Raw genomic sequence first — 20707 nt, 5'->3', positions numbered from 1 at the left:
TTGCCTGATCATGATGGATACCAAGGTCACTAATTAATCCTTTCAACCATATACCCTCAATGGTTGCTTCCTTTAGCGCCATATATTCAACCTCGGTAGTGGATAATGTCACAGTCGACTATAATGTTGCTTTCCAACTAACCATAAAGTCACCAAGGGTGTAAAAATAACCAGTCATTGATCTTCTACCATCGATATATGCAGCATAATCTGAGTTTGAATAATCAATTATAAGACATTGGTAATTACTCCCATAAATGAGACCAACATCTAAATGTGACCAACATCTTCATGGGCTCAGATAGAGAAATATTCTCTTTACCACTTGCTAGTCTTTCTTACCAGGTTGAGACATAAACCTGCTAACAACACTAACTGACTATACAATATAAGGTCTAGTGCAGAGCATACATTAAACTACCCACCACACTAGCATACAGTACATGAGACATGTGTAACTTCTCAACTTTAGACTGGGTTGCGAATGCAGACAAATTATCAGTAACAACTGCATGAGTATTTAGAGCCTTTGTTGTACTCATCTCAAAACGAGACAACATTTTCAAAATATAACTCTTCTGTGAAAAAATAGCTTCTTTTAAACTCGATCTCTTACTATTTGCATACCCATAATTTTGCGTGCTCCACCTAGATCTTTCATATCAAACTCGGAACTGAGAAGGTGTTTCGGCTTTTGAATCTTTGACATTTTTTTTGGCTGCGATTAACATGTCATCTACATACATGAATAAATAAATCAAAGAATCATCACCGGTTTTGTTGTGATAGACATAACAATCATACGCACTCCTATTGTAACCATGTTCAATCATGAAATTGTCGAACCGCTTATACCACTTTCGAGGAGACTGTTTAAGTCCATACAAAGACTTCTTCATACTACAAACATATGTTTCCTTACTAGGAATAAGAAACCCTTCAGAGTGAATCACTAATATATCCTCCTAAATCTCACAATGTAAGAAAACCGTCTTCACGTCTAATTGCTCGAGTTCCAGATCCTGATGTGTTAATATAGCTAGTAGTACCCTGATAGAAGTATGTCGGACTATAAGTAAGAATATCTCGTTGTAGTCTACGCCTTCCTTTTGACTGAATCCCTTTGCAACTAGTCGTGCTTTATATTTGATCCCTTCAAAACTAGAGGTTCCATCATTCCTTTTGAAAATCCATTTGCACCCATGGACTCTTCTCCCCTTAGGTAAAGTAACCAGCTCCCATGTATTATTCTTGTGAAGTGATTCTATTTCCTCACACATGGAATCAATCCATTGCACATAATCACCACCATTAACAACTTCAATATAAGAAGATGTCTCATTATGTATTCCATCTTCAGCTACCTAAAGTGCATAACTTACCATTTCTTCAGTATCATTTATAGAAAGACTAATTGTCCTACTTCCATGACTAGTTGAAATCTTTCTTCCCTCTATTGAATGAATTAACCTATCAGTAACTTTAATTTGCCTTATAAGTTGTGTAACAATGTCAAATTGACTTTTAGGTACTCCAAATTGATTAAATTCCTCAGATGGTTTATCAGTATCATGTGTCATGTGAGTTATCCCTTGAATTGGAACCACCTCAAGCTCTACCTGTTTCTCGGTACTATCATTTTCTCTAGAAAGTGATGGCTTGATAGAAGAGTTAAGTATAAACATCTCATTAAATGTGACATCCCTAATGAGAATTACTCACCTTCAGAAGATGACCAAATTATATATCCCTTGGCTCCATCTCCATAGCCCATGAAGATACCCAGTTTTGACCTTGGTTCCAACTTCCCTTCAATAACATGATTGTAAGATGTGCACCCAAAAACCTTCAAGTGAGAATAATCAACGACGTTACCAGACCATACCTCATAAGGGATTCTGCAATCATTCCCAATATGAGGTGTACGATTTATCAGATAGCAAGTCATTAAGATAGCCTCACTCTAGTACTTTCTAGCCAATCTGCATTATAGAGCATGCTTCTAATTCTCTCTAGTAGTGTTTAATTCACCTTTTCTACTAAACCATTATGTTGTGGTGTACCTCGGATAGTGTGATGTCTTGCAATCCCCATATCCCAGTAGAACTCATTAAACTCAGATGAATAGAATTCAAGTTCATTATCCATTTGCAACCTCTTAACCTTCTTTGCAGTTTGATTCTCCACCAGTGCCTTCCAATGTTTGAAGGTCTTAAATACATCGCTCTTATGTCTGAGAAGATACAACCAGGTCATCTTTGAGTAATCATTTATGAATGTTACAAAATAGTTATAACCTCCTATACATTCAACTTGAGCAGGACCCAACAAACAAAGTGAAAATAATCTAGTGCGCCCTTAGTTTTTTGAACTCCCTTACCGAACTTACTGTGATACTTTTCCCCGAAAATACAGTGTTCACACAACTCAAGGTTGGTAAACTTGTGGCTAGATAGAAGATCCCATTTGAATATAATTTGAATTCCCCTCTCCCCCATATGTCCAAGTCGCATATTCCACAACTTGGTTATATCAGGTGTCGATTCACAGATTTGGATGCGACCATAGAGGAACTTGTCATCATCTTACCTTGTAGTATATACAAGGTATTATGTTTGATACCCTTTGTTAGATAAAATTAGACCGGTTCAAATAAACCTAACTTAAATAAACCTTCCATGCAGGAACAAAGAACCGGATCGGACAAACAAAAGAACTGTCTAAGAAAACTAGCCGGTCAAGCTAGTAAATCGACCAAAGATACCTGGAACTTGACCGCACAAAGAAAGGATCGGCCAAAGCTTAAAACCGGAAACATCAGACAGCCGACCGGCCACAAGGCAGATGAATAACTGGAAGAAGTCCTGTTATATCACCCATACCGAAAGCCATCCGGTTAAGTCAAATGACCGACCAGTACAAGGAGACAATTCGGGTATCTGTTGAGAATGATATCAAAGGAACAGACTGAACACTTCCATATTCATACAAGTCTGAGGAAAGTCTGCAGGCTGCAGAAGACAGTCGTACCGGATCTTTCCACTTCGGGATAAGTCAGAAAGGAGATCCTTCAAGTACAGACAACTGTCCAACAGACAGTGTCTACATTGAGTAAAAGACAAACCCAGCAGGTTTGTCTTACACACCGGAAGAACAGACCGCCAGGTCTGAGACAAAATGCCAGGTCTGAGGTTGACCATCAGGTCTGAGGAAACGACCGCAGGTCTGCATCTCTGAAACACTGAATCACTGCACCTCTGCTCAGCCAATCAGATTCAAGGCAGTGAAATATGACCGTTGACATATTTCACCTATAAAAGGGGCAGTTGAAGAAGAGTAAATGTGGGACAAGTGAGATACAATGAAACAAGTGAGAAATTCTAAGAGCATTTACTCCACAAGTGATAAGACTGTGCTGTTTTAAGAAAGCCTAAGTGCTAAAGTTAAAGTGTGTGTTTTACAATTTCGGTGCAAATTGTAAGAGTGTTATCGAGCAGGAAATAAGTCTCGATCGGATTGTACTTGTATTCCTTAGTGAATATCCTTCTCGCGGTTTCGAGAGGAAGGGGTGACGTAGGAGTTTTATCTCCGAACATCCATAAAATCTGTCTTGTTATTTACTGTCTGCCGGTTTCATTATCTAACCGATTCATACCGCTATAACCAACTTAACTCTATCCAAGCCGAACTTCCAGATTACCGTAGCCGATCCATCAAAAACCTCCATCATACAATACCGATTCTGCCTATCATACAAGTGTGCCGCTTCAACCTGAAAGCAAACCTCTTCCGCGCTTGAACCTAGTTCAAGGGTTTGTGACAGGTTGTGTAGTATTGAAACCCCGGTGTTAATCTCTAACCGGATTAACCACCACCCTTCGAGTGAGAACCGCTAACCGGTCCAACCCCCGGTCCTCCAGCGGCTACCTAGATCCTAACAATTGGTATCAGCGCAGTTAGTTTCAATACTCAAGCAAGCATGTTTCAGGATAGGCCTCCAATGCTTGAAGGTGATGACTTTGCCAACTGGAAGGCACGCATGCACCTGCACTTAATCACCTTGGATGATGAAATGGAGTCCACTCTGACCGAAGGACCGATATTTATTGATAAGGACAGAAAGGAATGGACGGCTGAAGATAGGAGAAGAAACAACCTGGATAATCATGCTAGAAACCGGATCTCCAACAGCGTGGACAGAAACACATACTGCAAGATCAGAGATTGCAAAACCGCGAAGGAGACATGGAACACGGTTATCCAGATCTTTGAAGGAAATGAAAGAACAAAAGAAAACAAGATAATGGTAGCTACACAGAAGTTTGAGAGCATCAAGATGAAATCGGGAGAAACTATGAAGGAATACAGTGACCGGTTCACTGGTGTGTTAGATGAGCTAGCAACACTTGGAAAGAGGTATGACAATAAAGAGGTCATTATGAAAGCTTTGAGATCTCTTCCAAGTGTTTGGGACATAAAAACAATGGTAATGAGGGAATCAAAGAGCCTACGTAAGATGAAACTATACGATGTATTCGAAGATCTTAAGGCATACGAGTTCGAAATGAGATCTAGGACTGAAGAAGAAGTCTCGGCCTCGACATCAACCAGAGCACTAATTACATCTACGGAACCGGTTGCACTTGTACCTGCACCTGCACCGGCCCCTGCACCTGTACCGATCAGAACCGCCGAGCAGTTCACCGAGGATGCCATGGCTATGCTCGCACAGAAGTTTGGGAGGTTCATGAAAAGAAGCCAACCGACAAACAACTACTATGGTGATAAATCCAATGTAAGATGTTATAACTGTAACTGTTTGGGACATTTTAAGTGGGAATGCAGGAAACCGAGGAGGGATACCTAGAAACCGGATTATCAAAATGACCGAAACAATTATCAACAAACCGGTGAAGGAAGTGAGGTACCGAAAGCACTGATAGCTGACGATGGAGGAAGCTTATGGGCTCACAGTGACAGTGATGATGAACTCACGTGCCTCATGGCAAATGAGGAAGAGGTATTTGATTCTCCTTGTGAAGAATTTACTAAAGATGAATTATACAATACATTGAATGACATGGTAGAAGAATATAGGAACCTACTAGCCATGCTACCTAAGCACCTCAACATAAGAACCGATCCCATAGTACCCATTCCGACAGAACTAGAGGTACCCATTATAACCGAACCAGAGATCATAGAACCTGATAAAACCCCTACCTTAGAAACCGAGTTAGAACCTGAACCACCACTTAAGACCGAGTAGTCTAGTGAACCAGTTCAAGAGCTAACCGAGGAAGAAAATGCCCGACTCAAGTATAAAATGGCCGCATATAAGAGATCTAGTGATATGGTAAAGAAAATGTGTAGTCATTACATACATCCTTTTTGCATGTTCGGCTTAGGATACAAAAAGGATAGATCCAAAGACCAAAAACCCGTAGACAAAGTAAGGTTTACAAAGGGTGACCTTCCTCTTATAAGATTCATTAGAAGTTCCTTAACCGCTGAAGAGGAATTGACCGCATACTATACGGTAGAAAAACTAGCCTACGTAGGTCCAACTGCCTCTGAGAAATGGCTTGACCCTGAGAAAAGAAAAGCCGACCTGCTCAAAAATAGGAGAGCCAATCCTCAACCACGTAGGACAAACCACAAAACACCCTCACCATTTAAGACCTTTGTAGAAAAACCGAGATACACAAGACCGAGTGCCAAAAGGACTGTTAAAACCCTAGCAAAGAAGACCGTCCGGTTTATCAAGGTTTGGATACCTAAGGGACTAATCGCATGTGGACCCAAGTAAATGTGGGTACCAAACATTTGTAAATATGTATATTTTGCAAGATCCAAAGAGACGGCTAGGAAACTCTGAATGGTTCTTGGACAGCGGTTGCTCCAGGCACATGACCGAAAACAACAATTTGTTAACCGATATCAGAACAGCAACCGGTGCTTTCATCACTTTTGGTAACAACTCAAAAGGTAGAACTGTGGGCAAGGGTAAGATTGTCCATGGTAACCTAACTATTGATAATGTACTTCTAGTTGAAAACCTACGTTTTAACCTGCTTAGCATTAGTCAGATGTGTGATGCTGGATATACTGTAGAATTTCTTAAACATGCATTCTTAGTTAAGAACTCTCAAGGTATTGTACTGCTAACCGGAAATAGGTTAGATAATATTTACAAGGTAGACTGGAAAACTAAGATAGAATATCCTGTATGCATGATAGCTAAGACTGATCAAACCTGGTTGTGGCATAAGAGATTAAACCATCTGAACATGAAAACTTTAAACTACATTCGCGGTAAAAAGCTAGTTGAAGGTATTCCTGACATAGTATTTAACAAGGATAAGGTTTGCTCAGCATGTCAAATGGGTAAACAAACTAGGTCAACTTTTAAAAGTAAAGGGAATATTCAATCTAGCCGATGCTTAGATCTTCTTCACATGGATTTATTTGAACCAATTCAGGTCATTAGCCTAGGAGGTATGCTTTACACCATGGTAGTTATTGATAATTATTCTAGGTACACATGGGTAATATTTCTACCATCTAAACGTGAAACCGCATCAAACTTAATCACACTACTTAAACGTTTGCAAAACGAAAAATCAACTCGCATTAATAGCATTAGGAGTGATAAAGGTACCGAATTTACCAATAGTACCTTGACCGCATATCTTGATGAATCCGGCATTAGACACGAGTTGTCTAGTGCTAGGACTCCTCAACAAAATGGCCTGGCCGAGAGAAGAAACCGGACTCTCAAGGAAGCCGCACGGTCCATGATAGCCGATTCCGGCATTGCTCAGAAATTTTGGGCTGAGGCTATCAACACTGTATGTTATACACAAAACCGGTCTTTAATAAACAAATTTCACAACAAAACACCGTATGAGGTTTATTTTAACAGGGTTCCCAAACTTAAGTATCTCAGGATTTTCGGTTGTAAGTGTTATATACATATAAATGGTAAGACCCAACTCACTGCTTTTGATGCAAAAACCGATACCGGGATCATGCTAGGATACTCAGCAGTAAGTAAAGCATATAGAGTATATAATAATAGAACTGCAACCATGGAGGAAACAATACACGTCGTTTTCGATGAATCGGTTGAAAGTAACACTGCATCATGCTTTGATCTGCACAACAGATTGGAGAATAACAATATCCATTCTGATAGTGAAGATGAGATTCCGGTCTTCAGGCGGTTTGTCCATGACCAAATGGGTAATATTGAAACCCAGCCGGATCAAGCTGTCCCACGACAGGAAGCTGACACTTCGGTTCAAACCGAGGAAATCGGTCGGTCTGACAATCCTGTTCAGCCTACCGATATGTCTAGTCTTGATCAAGTAAACGGTAATTTGGTAGACATCCCTGAACCGAATTTCAAAAGGAATACCAAGCACCCTCCTGAGCAAATTATAGGTGACCCTTCAGAACCTGTTCGAACTAGGCGTCAAATTCTGGAGGAATACTTTAATTCCGCCTTTATATCCCAGATTGAGCCGAAAAGAATAGATGAAGCATTGTCAGATCCTGATTGGATCTTGGGAATGCAAGAAGAATTAAACTAGTTCGAGAGTAATAAAGTCTGGTACCTAGTCCTTAGACCAAAAGATCAACCGGTCATAGGAACAAGATGGGTATTTAGAAATAAACTCAATGAAGACGGTTTGGTCACGAGGAACAAAGCCAGATTAGTGGCACAAGGTTACAAACAGAAAGAAGGCATTGATTTTGAAGAATCATTTGCCCCTGTAGCTAGGATTGAAGCTATTAGGATTTTTCTAGCTTTTGCTGCATTAAAAAACTTTAAGGTTTTCCAAATGGATGTTAAAAGTGCATTTTTGAATGGTGACCTACGTGAAGAGGTGTATGTTGAACAACCACCCGGTTTCAAAAGTGCTGAATTTCCAAACCATGTATACCGGTTAAATAAAGCGTTATACGGTCTAAAGCAAGCACCTAGAGCCTGGTATGACACACTAACCACATTTCTGTTAAAACATAACTTCACCATCGGTTCGGTGGATAAAACGTTATTTAAATTTGAGAAGAAGGAACATATCCTACTTGTTCAAATCTATGTAGATGATATCATCTTCGGATCAACCGATCCTAAGCTGTGTGATAAATTCTCAACCTTGATGACTAACAAATTTGAAATGAGTATGATGGGAGAATTAAGTTTCTTCATAGGTCTCCAGGTTAAGCAACTCGAAGAAGGAACGTTCATAAGCCAACCCAAGTACACCAAGGAGCTTCTAAAGAAATTTGGGATGGACACATGTTCCTCAGCGGCTACTCCAATGAGCTCTTCAGTCAAATTAGACAAGGATGATGAGGGTCAATCGGTAGACCAGATCGCTTACCGGGGCATCATTGGTTCTCTTCTATACTTGACATCAAGTAGACCGGATATTCTATTTGCAGTCGGTGTGTGTGGAAGATTCCAAGCCAATCCAAAACAATCCCACTACACAGCCGCAAAGCGAATATTGAAATACCTAAAGGGAATACCTGACGTCGGCCTGTGGTATCCAAAGGATTCATCCTTTAACCTAATAGGCTATTCAGATGCAGACTATGCAGGTTGCAAGATTGATAGAAAAAGCACCAGAGGAACATGCCAATTCCTAGGTGACCGACTTGTTTCATGGCATATAAAGAAACAAACATCAGTGGCCACATCAACCGCAGAAGCGGAATACCTGGCGGCCGGAAGCTGTTGTTCACAACTTCTTTGGATCCAACAACAACTGACGGACTTCGGTGTCATAGCCGAAGAGTCTCCGATCTTCCGTGACAACAAAAGTGCCATAGCAATCACCTACAATCCGGTTCTACACTCCAGAACCAAGCACATTGACATAAGGCACCACTTCATTCGGGAACATGTCATGCTGAAGCATATCCGGCTGGAATACGTACCAACAGATCAACAAGTAGCCGATATCTTCACCAAGCCTCTACAGGAAGCTAAGTTCTCTCAATTCAGACTTACACTCGGCTTAACCGAAATTAGTCAGATCCTCCCTAAGGATGCTTAAAAAGGGAAATCGGTTCGGACAGACAAAACCGGTAGTTCCTCCTAAACTGTTGGACTTCAAATTTTCAAGGTATATATGGAAGAACCGCCTGGTCTATCAGACAGAGTAAACTGACTGGTTATTTAGTGCATGCACCAAATAACCGCATCGGGATGAACAACTGATAACTAACCGGTTCGGAAATAGTTTATCTTAGATTATTTGAACTTCAAACAAAAGTGGAATAATTATCTGTGTTTAAACTTATCTGTTCTGAAACATTTCCTTTTCAAAGTAAAATGGTCGCACCTAAAAAGACGTGAAGATCTGATATCTTTCATGGTCCAGGTCTATGACCAACATCCTAGGCTCTAGACATGCTTATTTCATGCAAAACTTTTTTCCCTATGGATAATAGATATTATCACCTGTGATACCTGGATAATAGGCTTCTCTCTCCACTAGTATATAAGTTGAACAAACCTTAAACAAAACAATCACAAGCTGCATAACTCTTTCTCTCACTAAGACAAAATGTCTCAGTTCCCAAACATCCTTCAAGTGGATTTCAACTCTGCTCAAAGCACTGAGCACTATGAGGTCTTCAAGATGATCAAGTCACTTGAAGACACTGGCCTTCAACACTTTCTAGATGACAAACATGTCATCTATTCTGAGTCTGTCCTGGAGTTCTTTTATAACGCCAGAGTCTTTCGTGGTACTCCTCACTTTGACACCCACATCCAGTCAAAGGTAGGAGGTATCGTCTTTGACTTTACCGAAAATGACTTTGCCAGATGTTTTAACCTCCCAAAGCAGGGGCTAACTGACCTCAACATACCGGCTGAACTAAAAGCCGAAATCTCCTTAGCCTTTGCCCGGTCAAGTCATCCAGTGGATGACCACAGTGCTAAATCACTATTGAAAGCTGAATACCAGCTCCTCAATGATGTAGTCGGTCGAGGCATCATGGGAGGGATGTGACCAACACATACTGCACCGCTGCCTTTAACATGATGGCTGCTATAACTACTGGCACACCGATAAATTGGTCGAGAGTACTGTTCGACGTCCTAGTCTGGATGATTGACGTTCAATCAGTCGGCCTCATCCCTCAAATAAGCTGTCTGCTTCTGGAACTTGGAGTTCCAACATGCCCCGGGGAAGGGCTGAATCGAGCTCAAGTGCTAACCAAGGAAATAACCGACTCCTTCTATGAGCGGTTTGAGAAGGCATGGAAGAGGAGGAACCGTCACTCCAACGATCACACCACCTCAAGCGGATATTAGGTCACTCCTTCCTACACCCGGTCATTTTGCTGCACGCACCGGATGTATCTTCATTCAACACCCTTATGATCATTTCGGTTTTATCTATGTTCTCTTCGGTTTAGCCTAAGTTATCTTCGGTTTCTATCGGTTACTTTTCAGTGTGTTGTTGCATGGGTCATTAATGAAAAGTAACATCTAATTAATGAAGTAACCCCCAACTACATGAGTAATCAATACCCAACTAACTTGGTTACTTTTCAACTAAAACCTACCTCGAGCTCGGCAATTAGTCAAAAGTAACCCCTTCCCAATGCGTTTTGAAAACATAAATATTCTCTTCCTTAATGAGACAAAACTGACATTCAATGCTAATATTTTCCCTCCAAAACCGAATCTATATAAAGGGCTGTCTTCTAATCCACTCCACACATCCTAAACACGAAACTCTCTTGAACTCTCTCTCTCCCTTAGCAAAAGTTAGAATCATGCCGAGTCGAACTTTAGGAAACTTCTTGAGCATCGACTTCGAATCTTGTATGGAACATTGGGATCTGGAAACCACAGAACTCATGTTTGAATCTCTCATTGACACCGGTCTTCGAACCTTTCTCGAAGAATCCGGTCCCATACTTATTGAGGATGTCAAGACGTTCTTCATAAGCGCTTGCATCAGAGGTAACTATATCGTCTCCACGGTGAGAGACCATACCTTCTGGCTGGATGAAGCCGAATTTGCCCACATGTTCAACTTGCCCACAGAAGGGTTTTCTGACTTTCCAACACGGGTGGGAAGCGACGCAACCGACTACTCGGAAATGTTCTCTGGAACCGATGTACCGGTGGAGAACTACGGGGTAAAAACCCGCCTTGCTCACCACATCCAACTCCTCCATGAGATTGTTAACCGATCTATCATATGCCAATCTCCGAACCAGCGCTACTCTAAGAAAATGTTTGACATGATGACCTACATTGTTAGCAACACGGCCATCAATTGGTCAACGGTCATCTTTCAGAACCTGAAAACCATGGTGCTAACCAAGAAAGGTCTCGGTTATGCTCCTCACATCAGTCGGCTTATTCTCAAGTACCGTCCAGAATTTGGACCGGATACACCGGCATCTCCCTCGAACATTCTTGACAAGGATGGGGTGGAAGAAAAGATTTCTAGGGTAGTTATTACATAAGTTGTATCTTTCCATCTTATGTATGTCTATTTCCATACCGATCTACTTTTCGGTTTCTATCCTGTTATGTTTCTTCAATATAATTCTATTTCAGTCTAAATAACCGGGTCAACATAATAATCAGAACATCCATCTAAGTAACCGGTTAATATTGTCAAGTAACCTCGTCTTTATCCAGTCAATATCAAAGAAACCGGATCTTCGCGGTCTCTAGAGGAACCGCTTAATCAAAAGTTGTAAACAACTCAAAACACTCATCTAAATAACCGGTTATATCGATAGACAAAATACCGCAGCATCGCGGTTTACATCTCACTTTATCAAATGGTTCCAAAGGAGGGATTGCGTCATCAAAGTCAAAATCGAAAATTTTGGAGGGAAATCTCCCGCTCAAACTTCCCACCTCTTGGTTTACCGCCCATTGAATTGGCGCCTATTTTATTACCGCCCTTTGATTCCCTCCGTTTGGATTACCGCCTTTTGGCTTCCCGCCCACGGTTTGCCGCCTCTTTGGCTTGTAGGGAAAATTCCCGCCAAAAGTTGATGGGACGGTTGGGTTTCCAAACCGCGCCTATAAAAAGGGTCCTTGGCCATTTCATTTCACTCTTACGCGAAACAACTTTCTCTCTCTAAGCTCTCAAACTCTCTCTCGGCGGTTATTCTCTTGTTTTCTCAAACTCTCTCTCGGCTTTGTTCAAACACATCATTCAGGTGGACTTTGAGGAGATCCGCCAAAACAGTTCTGTTGCGGAAAAGGAGGTTATTAACCGGATCACCGAAGCCGGACTCGAGCACTTCCTAGGCGGTCCCTTTGTTCTCTACAGAGAAGCGGTTGAAGATTTCTTCGAAACCGCATCTCTCTCGGGCGACAAAATAACCGCAACTGTTGGCGGTAAATAATTCGAGTTAAACGAAGAATCGGTTGCGGAGATCCTACGTCTTCCAACAGATGGCCGAAACGCTTCGATGGAGCTAGCACCAACAACATTCGAGGCGGCCTGCTAGATTCTCTCTGCAGACGCGGAACCGGTGAAAGTATCCGGTAAGAAATCGACACTACGACCGGAATACATACCGCTTTGTGACATCTTCACAAAGTCGGTTCAAGCGAGAGGTGGAAACTACGATAACCTCACCAAGGCCAAAATCGAGATGCTTATCGATTTGCTGGAAGGTACGAAAGTCAACTGGGCGAAGGAGATTTTCCACAACATGAAGGATATGGTGAAACCGGATTCCGCCCGGTCATGGGGATACGCCATCCCTCTTGGAAAAATCATGCTCCACCATAACATCAACACCGGTCCTGGTGTTATTCTCCCATCAAGCAGGATAATAAGATCCAAACAATTCCGAGAGAGGAAGCAGCCGGCCCCCGGCTCTACAGGTGGCCGAAAGAAGAAATCTACTACCAAGGCACCGGCTCCGGTAAAAGACAAGTCCGGAAGCAAGAAGGGTAAGACACCGATAGTATTCACGGAACCACCCTCGCAAACAAGAGATGAGGAAGAATCGGCTTCCACGTCTGGCCGAACAGGCTCACAGAAAACCGATGAAAATCCTTCTGATAGAGAAGGACCGAATGAAGAAGAACATTCGGGTACAAGTCCTGACAATACCGGTGCAGCCAGAAGCCTTGAGAACACCGATGCCGGTGCAGACGGCCGTGAGGAGGAAGAGACTCCCTTTGACAGCGACCAGAAGATGGCCGAAATTATAGTGCGCCGAATCCTGGAGGAAATCGAACAGCGAGTTCAAGCGGTTGCCGCAGTATACCGGGAATGGCACGAGTACCGATGCGAAAAATTTTCAAACACATGCTACCGAGCCTAACCGATTAACAATGTTTCCAAAGGCTGAAGGAGATAGAGGAAAATGTTATAAGCCTCACAAACGCCGAAAATCCTAACGAAGCCATGGACCGACATGCAATCGTGAAACCGCGTGCTCGGCTACAAAAGCTAACGGTACGTATCCGAAAGCTGACAGAAATGTACGTTGCGGGAACACCGAAGGCTAACTTATTGCTCTTGGTGTTGGATAAGCTCGAGATAAAAAAAAGGAGAACTCACTGAAGAAATTGATCGGCTTGACGCGGTGCACAGACAACAAAATCCACCGCACTCTCCAGCTCTTGAGACCGGTGACGGTCAGAATCCAGGAAACACATCTCATCTAGCTAATCCGGTCATAAACGATACTGATGAAAGGACAGAGATTCCTTTCACCGGGCCATTTGAAACAGATCAACCTGGGGATTCGGAACCGGGCGTCACAGAGGAAAGGGTCAAGTCCCTTATTCAAGAGTTTACCGACTCAACGGTTCAACCATGGAAGAAGAAAGTCAAGAAAGCCGTGCGCCAAACACTCTTGTTCGCTGAAAATACAAGGGATAGTCTTGTAAAGGCAGAGGTCTGGATCACGGACATCGAAGACGAATACCGGGACGACGCGGTTCTGCACAACGATCATCTTCAACAAACCGAGGACTTGGAAGAAAAGACCTCAAGGATGGTGGATGAAATGGATCGGTTTGAAAGGGAAACCGAACAACGATTCACATAGGTCAATGAGGACCTAGGACAGTCAAATAACGAAGCCGCTTCCACACTCAACAGAGTCATTCACCTCGAGGAAAAGAATGCAAGCCTTAAGGACCGAAATACCCAACTCGAAGCAGACCTCAAGGCGCTCACCGCACATGTAAATGAATTAATCAAGGCAAAGATTAATGCTGATACATCGGTTGAGGAGGCAAATGCCCGAGCGGCTAAGGAAGTTCAAGACGCGCTGAACGAAGAAGCAAGGAAAGCAAAGGAGACACCGCGTCTGACCGAAGAAGAAATAGCCGAGCGCGAACGAAACCTAGCAGCTCAAAATCCGGGACTTGCGAAGTCCGTGGCAGCTCAAGCGGCCAAAGATGCAGAGCGGTTAAACGCACAAAAACAAGGGCTCGAAGAATATGCCTGGGCTCACAAGAAGAAAAGGGCAGCTTCCTCCTCTTCGGCTCCGGTAAAACGAAAAAGAAAGGTTTCTGCAAGAAAAATGTTGGAGAGGATCACCGAGACAAATATCGATACTCCACCAAACCCACAGCAAACCGAGGATGAAGACGAAAAGCATCTCGAGCAGCGGTCTACAAGACAACGAGTCTCCAACACGGTTCCAATTAGCACGGGCAGTCAACCGCAAGCTAAAGGTTCATCTTCAAGACCGGATCAACGGGATGAGGAAGAACCGACCAATGATATGATGGACGGCTTCAGATTTTCCGAATCAGAATAGGGGTTCACTTTTCCTAATCTATGTTTAATTCAGTGTCTATATAATATTTTCCCTTTTTCGGTTACTTCTATATATATAAAGCTATTTTTGAAACCGGCCTATACTTGCATTTCTACATGGTTTTGATGATTTTAAATAAAATAATCAAAAAGGGAGAAATTGATAAGATAAAAGATTAGATTTTTCCAAAATTTTTCTCAAAATTTTGCCAAATTTTTCGAAAAATTCTCCCAAGTCAGTTTCAAAAATCCGGTCAAATAAAGAACCGGCCTACGTTTGCAATCTTACATGGTTTTGATAATTTTAATAGAATAATCAAAAAGGGAGAAATTGTTAGATAAAATTAGACCGGTTCACAGAACTTAACATAAATAAATCTTCCATGCAGGAACAAGGAACCGGACCGGTCAAACAAATGAACCGGTTAAGAAGATTAACCGGTCAAGTTACTAAATCGGCCAGGAACATTCGAAACATGACCGCACAAAGAAAGGATCGGCCAAAGCTAAAAACCGGAAACACCAGACAACCGATCAGCTAGAAGGCAAAGGAATAACCGAAAGCTGTCCGGTTAAACCAATCACACCGGTAGCCATCCGGTGAAAAGTCATTGACTGACCAGCACAAGAAGATACTTCGGGTATCTGTTGAGAATGATACCAAAGGAACAGACTGAACACTTCCATATCCATACAAGTCTGAGGACAGTCTGCAGGCTGCAGAAGACCGTCCTACAAGATCTTTCCACTTCTGGATAAATAAGAAAGACAATCTTCCAAGTACATACAACTATCTAACCAACAGTCACCATATTGAGTAAAAGACAAACCTAACAGGTTTGTCTTACACACCGGAAGAACAGACTGCCAAGTCTGTAAAGTTGACCGCCAGGTATGAATAGTTGACCGCCAGGTCTGAATCACTGAACCTCTGCTCAGCCAATCAAATTCAAGGAAGTGAAATATGATCGTTGGCATATTTCACCTATAAAAGGAGCAGCCGAAGAAGAGTAAACGTGGGACATACGGGACAAGGGACACAAGAGATTTTAAAGGAGGAAAAGTGAACAAGCAATCTACAAGTGATAAGAGTGTTCTCTCTAGAAAAAGCCTAAGTGCTAAAGTTGAAGTGTGTATTTTACAATTTCGGTGTAAATTGTAAGGGTGTTATCGAGCAGAAAATAAGTCTCGATCGGATTGTATTTGTATTCCTTAGTGAATATCTCTCTCGCGGTTTCGAGAGGAAGGGGTGACGTAGGAGTTTTATCTCTGAACATCCATAAAAACCTGTCTTGCTATTTACTTTCTGTTGGTTTTACATTCTAACCGACCTACACCATTTTGACCGACTCTACACTATCTAAACCGAATCACCAAGTTACAAAAACCGACCCATCAATTTCCAAACCTGTCTTACTAAAAAACATGTTCTGCCTATCCTAAGAGTGTGCCGCTTCAACCTGAAACAAACCTCTTCCGCGCTTGAACCTGGTTCAAGGGTTTGTGGCAGTTTGTGTAGTATTGAAACCCCGGTGTTAATTTCTAACCGGATTAATCACCACCCTTTGAGTGAGACGCGCTAACCGGTCCAACCCCGGTCCTCCAGCCGCGACCTAGATCCTAACAGAAGTATAAGTTAGTTCACCATCTGAGGCATAAGCAAATGTATATGCACTTTATTCTTTCTTTTCTCTGGGCTTTACCATACCCTTCGCTTTATCATTTTTAAATTTCCAGCACTCGTTTTTCCAATGACCCATTTTTCCACAGTAATGGCAAGCACCATCCTTCTTTGGAGCTCTAGACTTGCCCCTGCTCGAACCATTTCTATTATCCTTTGATCTTCCTCTATCAGTCACCAACATATCAAACTTAGAGGGTTTATCTCCCTTTCGATTTTTCTTCATCAAGTAAGAAACTGATGACAAATGCCATGTTGACTTTACCATTTGGTGTTGAGTTACTGAGAGTGATAATAAGTGTCTCCTAACTTGTAGGCAAAGATTCAAGGACTAAAAGTGCTTTCACCTCATCATCAAAGTTTATATTTATACTACTCAGCTGATTCAAAATATTTTGAAATTCATTCAAGTGCTCAACAATTGATTTATTATCAATGTATTTCAGATTCACCAGCCTTCGTACCAGTGCTGCTTTATTCCCTATTGACCTCACAGCGTAGAGAGCTTCAAGTTTTCTCCACACACCATACGATGTAGTCTCGTTCTCAACATGGTACAAAACATTTACACCAACCTAGGAACAAATAAAGCTACACGCCTTTCTATTTGACTTTATCCAATCAACTTCTTTTATAATCTCAGTTCTAACACCCTCATTTTCAATTGCTTCATTCAAATCATCTGAAACTAATAGATCACTAATCATCAGTTTCCATTTCCTATAGTTTCTACCATTAAGACTCACCATATCATGTCTAGATTTCCCCATTATTACTGCCTTAATAATTGACAAAAACCTTAGCAAAGAAACTAGTTGATCTCCTCTTTGAATTTCGTCAAGTAACCAACAAAGCACTCTGCTCTAATGGTAAAACAAATAACTAATCAATACTACTCTGATATCACTGTTGGGTTTTGTAACAACAAAACTACAGATCTTCTTAGAAATCATACCTATAACAAATCAGTTTCCAAATCGTTTATGACGAACAACAAATTTACCAAGAACTGAAATAACACAAAATAAATTACAAAATAATATACGTGGTTCGGTCAAAATCGACCTATGTCCACGGGAGGGATAAGCTTCTCTAAATCAAAGAAATGTCAATAGTAGAAACTTACATGCTCTGCTCTCAAATGAAAGAAGTGATTACACTAGAAATGATTGGAATACTCCACAATCAACATCTCCCCCAATCTTTCTTTTTAGATCATCCAAAGAACAAGAAGGAAACCAGAAAACCCTAGATCTATTCACTCTCTCTCAACCTTACTATATTATGAGAAAAATACCCAAAAAAAGTATTTATACTCTAATCCGTTTTCATAACAAAAACCCTGATCCGTTTACTCGGAATTTAAAACTCGCCCGCAATGGTAAGGAACACCTTAACATGATGATGTAACGAAAATTAATATAAATCACAAACAATCATTGGTTGATATTAATTTCTATACTAAAGGCAAATCGTCACAAATCTCCACACTGCCTTAGTATCACCCAACAAGAAGAGTCTTTTAGGCTACTTCCAAATGTCAACAATTAACAAGCAAACAATGGGTGAATTTGTTAAGTGGGACCGACTTCATGAACATGTCAGTAGGATTATGATGAGTGATGATCTTCTTCAACTTGATTCTCCTCTCAGTACGAAGAAAATGATAATGGAAATCAATATTTTTGGTTCTATCATGATGCACTTCATATTTGGCCAAGTAGATAATACTTAAGCTATCACAAAAAACAATTGTCTGATCATGATGGAAACCAAGGACACTAATTAATCCTTTCAACCATATACCCTCAATGGCTGCTTCCGTTAACACCATATATTCAGCCTCGGTAGTGGATAATGTCACAATCGATTATAATGTTGCTTTCCAACTAACCATAGAGTCACCAAGGGTGTAAAAATAACTACTAACAACACTAACTGAATATACAATATCAGGTCTAGTGCAAAACATACATTAAACTACTCACCACACTAGAATACAGTACATGAGACATGTGTAACTTCTCAACTTCAGACTGGGTTGCGAATGCAGACAAATTATCAGTAAAAACTGCATGAGTATTTAGAGCCTTTGTTGTACTCATCTCAAAACGAGACAACATTTTCAAAATATAACTCTTCTGTGAAAAAAATAGCTTCTTTTGAACTCGATTTCTTACTATTTCCATACCCATAATTTTTTGTGCTCCACCTAGATCTTTCATATCAAACTTGGAATTGAGAAGGTCTTTCGGCTTTTGAATCTCTGACATTTTTTTGGCTGCGATTAACATGTCATCTTCATACATGAATAAATAAATCAAAGAATCATCACCGGTTTTGTTGTGATAGATATAACAATCATACGCACTCCTATTGTAACCATGTTCAATCATGAAATTGTCGAACCGCTTACACCACTTTTGAGGAGACTGTTTAAGTCCATACAAAGACTTCTTCATACTACAAACATATGTTTCCTTACCAGGAATAAGAATCCGTTCAGACTGACTTATCAATATATCCTCCTAAATCTCACAATGTAAGAAAACCGTCTTCACGTCTAATTGCTCGAGTTCCAGATCATGATGTGTTAATATAGCTAGTAGTACCATGATAGAAGTATGTCGGACTATAAGTAAGAATATCTCGTTGTAATTTATGCCTTCTTTTGACTGAATCCCTTTACAACTAGTCGTGCTTTATATCTGATTCCTTCAAAACTAGAGGTTCCATCATTCCTTTTGAAAATCCATTTTCACCCATTGACTCTTCTCCCCTTAGGTAAAGTAACTAGCTCCCATGTATTATTCTTGTGAAGTGATTCTATTTCCTCACACATGGAATCAATCCATTGCACATAATCACCACCATTAACAACTTCAATATAAGAAGATGTCTCATTATGTATGACATCTTCAGCTACCTAAAGTGCATAACTTACCATTTCTTTAGTATCATTCATAGAAGGACTAATTGTCCTACTTCCATGACTAGTTGAAATCTTTCTTCCCTCTATTGAATGAATTAACCTATCAGTAGCTTTAATTTTCCTTATAGGTTGTGTAACAATGTCAAATTGACTTTCAGGTACTCCAAATTGATAAAATTCCTCAGATGGTTTATCAGTATAGTGTGTCATGTCAGTTATCCCTTGAATTGGAACCACCTCAAGCTCTACCTGTTTCTCGGTACTATTATTTTCTCTAGAAAGTGATGGCTTGATAGAAGAGTTAAGTATAAAGATCTTATTAAATGTGACATCCCTAATGAGAATTACTCACCTTCAGAAGATGACCAAATTCTATATCCCTTGACTCCATCTCTATAGCCCATGAAGATACCCTGTTTTGCCCTTGGTTCCAACTTCCCTTCAATAACATGATTGTAAGATGTGCACCCAAAAACCTTCAAGTGAGAATAATCAACGACGTTACCAGACCATACCTCATAAGGGATTCTGTAATCATTCCCAATATGAGGTGCACGATTTATCAGATAGCAAGCCATTAAGATAGCCTCACTCTAGTACTTTCTAGCCAATCTGCATTATAGAGCATGCTTCTAATTCTCTCTAGTAGTGTTTAATTCACCCTTTCTGCTACACCATTATGTTGTGGTGTACCTCAGAAAATGTGATGTCTTGCAATCCCCATATCCCAGTAGAACTCATTAAACTCAGATGAACAGAATTCAAGTTCATTATCTGTTTGCAACCTCTTAACCTTCTTTCTAGTTTGATTCTCCACCAGTGCCTTCCAATGTTTGAAGGTCTTAAATACATCGGTCTTATGTCTGAGAAGATACAACCAGGTCATCTTTTAGTAATCATCTATGAATGTTACAAAATAGTTATAACCTCCTATACATTCAACTTGAGCAAGACCCAACAATCAGAGTGAAAATAATCTAGTACGCCCTTAGTTTTTTGAACTCCCTTACCGAACTTACTGCGATTCTTTTCCTCGAAAATGCAGTGTTCACACAACTCAAGGTTGGTAATCTTGTGGCTAGAAAAAAGATCCCGTTTGAACATAATTTGAATTCCCCTCTCCCCCATATGTATAAGTCGCATATTCCACAACTTGGTTATATCAGGTGTTGAGTCACAGATTTGGATGTGACCATAGAGGAACTTGTTAGTATCTTACCTTGTAGTATATATAAGGTATTATGTTTGATACCTTTCATTATTACTTTTGAGCCTTTAATGATGCACAATGTTCCTTCTTCA

The sequence above is a fragment of the Impatiens glandulifera genome, chromosome 3 (genome assembly GCF_907164915.1).
Source record: "Impatiens glandulifera chromosome 3, dImpGla2.1, whole genome shotgun sequence".
Lineage (NCBI taxonomy): Eukaryota > Viridiplantae > Streptophyta > Magnoliopsida > Ericales > Balsaminaceae > Impatiens > Impatiens glandulifera.
The sequence above is the reverse complement of the archived record's forward strand: the minus strand, read 5'-3'. Positions refer to the sequence as shown.